At 41.7% G+C, this 9,129-nt stretch overlaps 1 pseudogene; it reads right to left on the reverse strand.

Moving 5' to 3' along the window:
* Positions 1 to 7,091: 7,091 nt before the first annotated feature.
* On the reverse strand, positions 7,092 to 7,791 carry LOC103597015 (annotated as a pseudogene).
* Between the last annotated feature and the right edge of the window lie 1,338 nt (positions 7,792 to 9,129).

A 9,129-nucleotide genomic window follows, 5' to 3' on the forward strand; every position in this document is an offset into this window, starting at 1 on the left:
CTTTATGTTTGAACTATTTTATCGAACACTGTTTTATAGAATAACTTCCTCATTTTAAAATTTTGATTAAATTCACAGTCATCTCAAATATGTCTTCAAGTAATTTTTAAAACAAAAAGCACATATATAATATATTTTCTGAGCCATTATATATTTTTTAAATGTCTTTATGTTGCCTTTGCCTATGAACAAAACTTGAATGGATATAGAGTTCCTGCATCAAAATTTTATCCCTTTAAAATTCTGTAGAAAAGATGTCATTGTAAACTGATATTTACTACTGTGAAAGAGAATTCCAAAGTCTGTCTGACTTTTGTTTCATAATTAACATGTTTTATTCAAAAAGATTATTTTAAAATTATTTTTCTTTATCCTTAAAATTGAAAAGTTTTGCCAACATATGGTTTTCTCTGCACTAATGTTGTTTGTAATACAGTAAATCTTTTCAACCAACATACTTAGTGCTAGGGTTTCTTCTTTCTGCTCAGAAAAGTGTTTTTTTTTTTTAACAATTTTTATATGTGATTTTTGCTTGTGATATCTGCTCTGTTCCCCACCTCTGTTGGTAAAATGGAACAATTTGGTCAGGGTCCCCTAGCCTCGGAGCTGGTTTAGGGGCAGTCTGGGAAATCATTGTATGTGTGTGGGTGGAGTAAGTGTGCCTGCAAGGCAGCACCACTTTGGCTGGTGTTTTACTGCCTCAGGTGCCCACACTGTGTGGCCACATTTTTCCAGACCTGCAGCTTCCAAGGATCGTGTGGCCGGTTACCTAGCCAATAGGCCTGCATGAAGGGGTCTAGTGACCCAGCCTGGCATGTGAAGGGTTTGTGACCCAGTCTGTCAATGGGCTTGAAGGGTCCAGGAGCTCCAGACCCAGCCCTAGCTCAACCATGGGCCCAGTCAGTACAGGATTACCAGTAGGTAAAAGAGCTGTGACAATTAGGGTGGTCACCTAGCTTTACAATTGGTGTTACAAACAGGACTAAGAGCTAGACAATTGGTGCCACGAGCAGGATATGTGACATCAGACTTAGCATTAGCCTCGTAGTAGCCAGACAAATTGGCGTAGTTGGCAGGATTACACCAGACTAATTGGCATAGTCAGCAGGATTACACCACATTTGGCATAGCCTGTGACAGGACTCTGAGCAGATACAGGAGCCAAGAGCCCTTGGAAGAAGGAGGAAATGTGGCTATTTGTGAATATGCTGTGCCCTATGGCCACCTTTCCGTTGACCAGGACCTGGTTGCTGCACACTGTACTGCAAGGCAGCATAGATCAGGTACTATGGCAGAAAACCTCTTGGGAGGGGGAAGAAATGTGACTGTCTTTGACCATGTGGTGCCCAGTGGCCACTTTTCTGCTGACTGGAGCCTGGCTGCTGCTCACTCTGCTGCAAGTTGATCAAGATTTGAAGTGGAAAGCAGAGTTGTTGGCAGATGATGTGAAGCTACTGGCAGATTTGAGGTAGAAAGCAGAGTCGTTGGAAGCACAGATAAATGTCCTGGAGGACAATGTGTGGCTACTAGCCACTCCTGCTCCTTACACCAGGGAAGACGACCAACCCAATGGTGAGTTGGGGGAAACTGTGCATCTCTAGGCATGACCTGTTGTGCATGAGAAATTGAGGCACAAGTAGCCTATGGGACTGGACGGACAACCGGTCTGCGATCCACAGGTGACCCAGTTCACTACCTATGTCCTGTATACCCAGGTTGAGCTGGTTGAGTTGGAGAGACAGTTCAGGCAGAAACATGGGGAGACCTTGGCTGCTTGGCTGTTGTAGTTATGGGACCTAGGGATGGATAATGTAATGCGCTCTGGTGAGGAGGTAGAGAAATTGGCCTCCATCACCATGCACCCGTCCCTGAGACAACAGCTGCAAAATAGCCACAGATATGCACCCAGGTGAGGTAATCCCTCCTTGATGGACTGGGTGAATGCAGCTGCCTGAACCATGTGGGCAAATGCTGGAGAACTGCTCAAGATTGTTAGTAAATGACAAAAATATGCTGAGCTGGTCCAAATCATTCGAGAGCTGGGGATGTGGTAGTACATGTTTAATGTGAACACTCATGGCCCAGATGATGAAAATTTTACAGACAGCATGAGAGACATATTGCTGCAAAATGCCCTGCCAACGTCCTTTGGGTCACTGATGGCCATGCTGGCCCCATACATTGCTCATCCTATACATGAGGTAACAACCATGATAGCCAGCTTGGGTGAAGTAGAGGATAGCAGACAAGCAAAAGGGGTCCAGAATGTGGCTAAGACCAAACCCCCAAGAAATGTTCAGGATGTCCCCCAAAGGGACCAAGCAAGACTAGCCATAAGCAGATGTGGCTTGACTTGCTTGCAGCAGGGGTTGATAAAAAGAAAATTGACTGGCAGCCAAATGCAGTTCTGTTTGCCTTGTGGCAGCAATTGTGCCCTAAACAGCATTTCACCATACATCAGGAAACAGTTAGCAAGGTATGTTCAGTGGATTTAAAGGACTTTTTGGTTGCTCCCGAGGAGGTGGATGAAGTGTTCCATTCTGATTAGGGAGCAGGCCAAGGTACTCGTCTTTGGGGGCAGGTGAGGACCAGAGGCCTTATGTTGAATTGGCAATATATTGGTCAAGGACAAATGTGCAGCATGTTTTGGCATTGGTGGATACAGGTGCAGAATGCAGCCTGATATATGGCAATCCAGATAGGTTTCCAAGGGTCACAGTTCATATAGATGGCTATGGAGGACATACTAGTGAGGTCAAATCTGTGTCATTGCCATTGGGCATAGGAAGATTACCTCCTCACATATAAGTATACAGTATATACAGTATATATATACAGCTGTAGCTGAATACATCTTGGGTATGGATGTACTTTATGGTTTGCACCTGCAAACAACAGTTGGAGAATTTCAGCTGTGAATACGGACAGTAAAGCCTGTGTTATGAGGACATGCTAAACACGACCCACAGGTGTTACCTAAGCCAAGACATGTAGTTAACGTAAAGCAGTATTGCCTACCACGAGGACATGCAGAGATAAGTGCTATTATATTGGAATTAGAGAAAGTTGGCGTTATTTGTCTGGCTCATAGCCCTTTAATGCTCTGGTATGGCCAGTGAAAAAGCCTGATGGTACCTGGAGAGTGACTATAGATTATCGAGAACTGAACAAAGTAGTGCCTCCTTTGCATGCAGCTGGGCCGTCAGTTCATGACTTGATGGATTAGCCAATGACTCAACCAGAGACTTATCATTATGTATTGGACCCTGCAAATGCTTTTTTCTCCATTCCAATCTCGGCTGATAGCCAAGATCAGTTCACCTTCACATGGGAAGGAAGACAGTGGACCTTTCAAGTATTGCCCCAAGGTTATCTGTATAGCCCAACCATCTGTTATGGTTTGGTGGCTGGGGACCTAGCCAAGTGGACCAGGCCCAGCACGGTTACAATGTTTCACTACATTGATGATGTGTTACTAACCTCTGATTCTCTTGCAGATTTAACCCAGGCAGCTCCAATGCTGCTAAGTCATTTGGAACAATATGGGTGAACACAGCCAAAGTGCAAGGACCTAGGCTGTCAGTCAAATTCCTGGGAGCAGTCTGATTGGGTAAGACGAGAGTCATCCCAGAAGCTATTATAGATAAGATACAGTCATACCCTTGACCCACAACTGTAGCTCAGTTACAGACGTATTTGGGACTTTGGGGGTATTGGAGAGCTTTTGTACCCCATATGGCCCAAATGGCATGCCCACTATATGCATTGACAAAGAAAGGAGCCCTCTGGGATTGGACTGAGGAAGTAGAACAAGCATATTGGGCTACAAAAGGGCAATACAGCAAGTACAAGCTTTACAAGTGGCCAACCCCACTAAGCCAATTGAGTTAGACATACATATAACCCAGGAGAGGTTAGGATGGGGTTTGTGACAGAGACAAGACCGATTCCACACACCTGTAGAATTCTGGTCTCAGTTCTGGAAGGGCACTGAAGTGCACTATACCCTAATAGAAAAGCAGTTAGTAGCTGTGTATTCTGCCTTGATAGCCACTGAAGCTATCACAGGGTCTGCCAAAGTCCTAGTAAGGATGACACACACCATAATAGGTTTGCTGCACATGTGGACCACCAACCCTAAATAGGGTGTAGCTCAGACTCCCACTCTGTCTAAATGGTGAGCATATATAGAACAAAGGAGCACTGTGTCAAGTCCTCTGTCCAAAGAGTTGCAAACTGTGCTAGGCCCTGTAGAGGTTATGGAGGAAACTTTGACACAACTGTTATCCATGGAGGTGGAGGCTACACCTTTCCGTGAGGGACAGGGACCTATCACAGAGCAAGCTTGGTATACAGATGACTCTAGCATGGGACCTTCAGCATTGTGGACAGCTGTTGTGTCCAGCCCTTAACAGATACCATGTGGTATGAAAATGGCATAGGGCAAAGCAGTCAATGGGCTGAATTCAGAGCAGTATGAACGGTGATAAAAAATGAGCCTGGGCCATTAACCATCTGTACTGACAGTTGGGCTGTGTACAATGGTTTAACCCTATGGATTTCTACTTGGAAGTATCAATGGTGGATGGTAGGACACTGTCCTCTGTGGGGACAAGCCATGTGGCAAGAGTTATGGGAATTGGGGCATGAGAAAGAAGTAACTCTTTTCCATGTCACAGGACACTTCCCCTTAGCTAGTCCAGGAAATGATGAAGCTGATGCTTTGGCTAAGTGTTCTGGCTGCAGGCACTGCACCAGAGTTGCATGATCAATGTGTTGGCCTGCTGAATATGCATTGAACTGCCCATCAGTATGACTGCAGGATTTGCATGGAGGATCACACCAACGGTTACTACTAACCAGATATATGCAGCTGACAGTTAAAAGGACAGAACTGCAAGCCTTAAGGCATGTTAAATGGACAATAAGTTATGTAAATGTAAGGGTCACTTATCCTCAATAAGGGAACACTGCAGAAGATTCTGAACATGAAGATTGTATGGCAAGGGACCTTGAAGGGGTGGATTATTGGGAAAATGAAACAATTTGGTCAGGGTCCCCTCACATTGGAGCCAGTTTAGGGGTGGTTCGGAAAATATTATATGTGTGTGGGTGACATAAGTGTGCTTGCAAGGTGGCGCTGCTTTGGCTGGTGTTTTACTGCCTCAGGTTCCCACCCTGTGTGGCCATGTTTTTCCAGACCTGCAGCTTCCAAGTACCGTGTGGCCGGTTACCCAGCTTATAGACCTGCGTGAAGGGGTCTGGTGACCCAGCCTGGCATGGAGGGGTCTGGTAACTCAGCCTGGCATGTGAAGGGTTTGTGACCCAGTCTGTGAATGGGCTTGAGGGATCTGGGAGCTCCAGACCCAGCCCTCGCTCAACCATGGGCCCAGTCAGTGCAGGATTACCGGCAGGTAAAAGAGCCGCGACAACTAGTGTAGTTGCCCAGCTTTACAATTGGCGTCACAAATGGGACTAAGAGCTAGACAGTTGGTGCTGTGAGCAGGATACGTGACATCAGCCTTATCATTAGCCTCACAGCAGCCCTTGTCATAGCCAGACAACCTCTAATTCTTAATATGGATCATTGTTCTCCATCCTTTATACCTATTATCTTCTCTACCATATTTTTTTCATGCTTTAGAATGAAAGAATCACTAATTTATTTTTCTTGAAAAAAATTCTTTCAAGGAAGACCTCCAGATACTTTCTTGACTTGCAAGAGAATCCACATAGTTAGGTTAATAGTAAAAAGATTGACAAGGTCATAGTGAGTGAGTTACTTATCAGAGACTGGTGACAAATTCAACCTCCTGTGATAATGTACTTTCTAAAAGTAAACAAATGCAGCTCTTCAAAACAAATTCCCTAAAACTATATTTTTCATACCAAACATCTAGTCTCAAGTCTACCATATTTTTTGTTCTTCCCTTAACATTCTGCAAAACCTCAAGTAAGTCTCCCAGATCACCGATTACATTTTCTGTTGTACCAAATCTGCTTTTATTGACTGCATTGTTGATTTTAATTCCATTGCATTTTTCAGTTCTTGACAATTTCCTCATCTCAGACAGCTGATTTTATCTCCAGCACATTTCTGTGTATTTCATACTAGTATTGTTAGCTTAATTCGTACTCTTCTGTTGGCTTTCTGTGCCAATTCATAGACTCTTTCCTTGAATTTTAATGACTCTGCCAAGAAATTTTCCACAACATTCTCCTGGTTCTAGTAGTGGATCATTTTCAAAATATAAAATCCCTTTGAATCTGCAGAGAGAAAAATATTGATTTCTTATTTTCATTTTCTTTTTTTTTAAAGTTCAAAATTATACTATTTTGAGTTATAACTGTCTATTTAATGCAATTACACCATTTTCTCTTCTAAGAACCATCCCATAAACAAGGACATGGCAGAGAGAGATATTTAGGAAGACATTTCTAGGCAGAGCTGAAATTAAACTATCCTCCTAATACTATATTCTGTCTCTTTTTTTACTGTAATATTTTATGTGAAGGTACACAAAAATTAATCAACTGCTTTTATTAGGTAACTGAAATATCAATTTTACTGCCTCCAATAAAGAATCAATAATTACTTTTATAACATTAAGGCAATTAAAGTCACTTGTAAAGATCATATCAACTGAGACTTTTTTGCACCTAAAACTAATCCATTATAAACAAATACTATCTTGAAAACATAATTCCAGTAAGTATAAGTGCAGTTACACCAAGAACAGATAAGAAAGCACAAGGAGCTCACTGACTGTGCTACACAAAATGGATGAAAAAAACAAAATTGATCTTATATTGTATGTCTATATAACCAACTAACTAAATAAAACCCTGTCCTTTTTTTCTGCATGTAAGCTTAGACTTCTTACAGAAGTAACAGAATGTATCATTTCATTCACTTTAATAAGATAAACTCCTTAGAAAAAAGATTAAGAAGAGTCAATAATCAACTCCCAAATTTTATGCTTTTTTTTTCTACTTCTATCAATTTCCTGACATATTTAACATTAGTAAAAAAAATCTTTTCAGTAAATTGAGCACTCGAGTCTATAAATGTCTTGAAAAACTCTGGCAAGTTAAATATATCCCATGTTGCTTTTGGTTTCTCACCTCTTTTTTGCTTCAACCCCCATGCAAGTTTCTTCTTTGTTCAAGCAGCCTATGAATTTTCAGCCTCCTTTTTGGCTTTTACCAAGTTGTGGCAGGCAACTGCTACGGTAATTTTTACACCAAGCTCTTGAGTAGCTAGCTGGCTGATTGCTGAGCTCCTCAGCCTTCTCAATATTCCACTCCTCAACAGCCTGATCTATCCTCTTTTCAAGGCCTCGTTGTCAATTTTTTTCTTTTTAACAGGGGGTTCAAATCTATCATTGACTCCAAAATACTAAGTAAGCTCCTTCCACTGTGTTTCATTGAAGACTGTTCACTACAAGATTCTTTTTCATTCTTCAATTTATCTTTTCTAGAGCATTTTGTTTCTTCCCTCTGAATCTTGAGCTTGAGATTTTCTGTTCAGATTTTTTTATGCAATTCTTGAAATTTATTCAACATATTTAAGGGAATTCCAGAAGGACACACTTCATATGCATTTACATTTGCCTCTGTTTCAGTTTTTGGTCCATCTATTAAGAAATCTGAGATTTCTGTTTTTCTAATGGTCCCATCTTCTTTACCTTCCTGTAAGTTAAGTCCAGAGTTCTCTAATGTGGCTTCATCTTCAGAATCCAATTCAACACCACTTTCGTTTAAACCGGGAGGGAGCAGCCCACTCCACATCTTTTCTTCTTTTAAGGACCTCCTTGCAGGTCTAAAGAAATCAGATCTTGCTTTTTGCGGTTTTGGTCCAGGCTTGTATGTTGTTGGCTCTCTGAAACATCCTCACCAAAATATTCTCTTGGCTTTTTAAGAGGAAGGACTCTGGCACCTAACTGCTCCAATTTGAGTCCTGACTTTGTCACCTACTCATGGTTTGAGGAAATCATCTAACATCTCTGACCCTCAGTTTCTTTGTCAATAAGGATGCAGCCACCCAGCAACCATCGTAGCACCCTGTCAACCTTCATTTTCTTTTTAAGAGCACACATTCAAGTTTTTTACTTTTCTCTCTCCAATTCCATTGAATAAAGAACATTTTTTCCCCAATCCATGTAAATGCCAACAGTCAGAGTCTGTAACTTGTCCATGATCCTTCCTCAGTCTCTTCTTTGGAGTTAATAGAATTTGTTTCTTGTGCTATTTCTGGGAGGCAGCTTGGCATGCAAGTTTACTAGTTAAATCTTCATATCTTATAGGCTTGAGTTGGGGTCTTCTCAGACCCAGACCGCCAATTTCTTTGACACTCTCATCCCACAGAATACACAAAATCAACACTACAAAGCTCTCCTAATTTCTGCCATAACTACTTTCTTTTTCTTTCAGGACTACATTACTCTGTACACAATGAGGTACTATTGCTCTCCCTACCCCTCTGTTTAATGTAATCACCCAAACTCCCTATATCCTTCTTTTTTTTTTTTTTTCCAGTGAATGGGTGTGGCTGTGTTCTTTTTTTTTTTTTTAATTTTATTTTGTTGGTATACATTGTGGTTGATTATTGTTGCGCCTTACCAAAACTTCCCTCCCACCTCCCTCTCCTCCCTCCCACTGAACAATGTTCTTTCTGTTTGCTTGTCGTACCAATTTCAAGTAATTGTAGTTGTTATATCTTCTTACCCCCCCCGCCCCCGGTTTGTGTGTGTGTGTGTGTGTGTGTGTGTGTGTGTGTGTGTGTGTGTGTGTATTTTTTTATTTATTTTTAGCTTCCACCAATAAGTGAGAACATGTGGTATTTCTCTTTCTGTGCCTGACTTGTTTCACTTAATATAATTCTCTCAAGGTCCATCCATGTTGTTGCAAATGGCAGTATTTCATTCGTTTTTATAGCTGACTAGTATTCCGTTGTGTAGATGTACCACATTTTCTGTATCCACTCATCTGATGATGGACATTTGAGCTGGTTCCAACTCTTGGCGATTGTAAAGAGTGCTGCAATGAACATTGGGGAACAGGTATACCTTCGACTTGATGATTTTCATTCCTCTGGGTATATTCCCAGCAATGGGATAGCTGGGTCAT

Source organism: Galeopterus variegatus, unplaced genomic scaffold (assembly GCF_000696425.1).
Source record: "Galeopterus variegatus unplaced genomic scaffold, G_variegatus-3.0.2 Scaffold88, whole genome shotgun sequence".
Taxonomy (NCBI): Eukaryota; Metazoa; Chordata; class Mammalia; order Dermoptera; family Cynocephalidae; genus Galeopterus; species Galeopterus variegatus.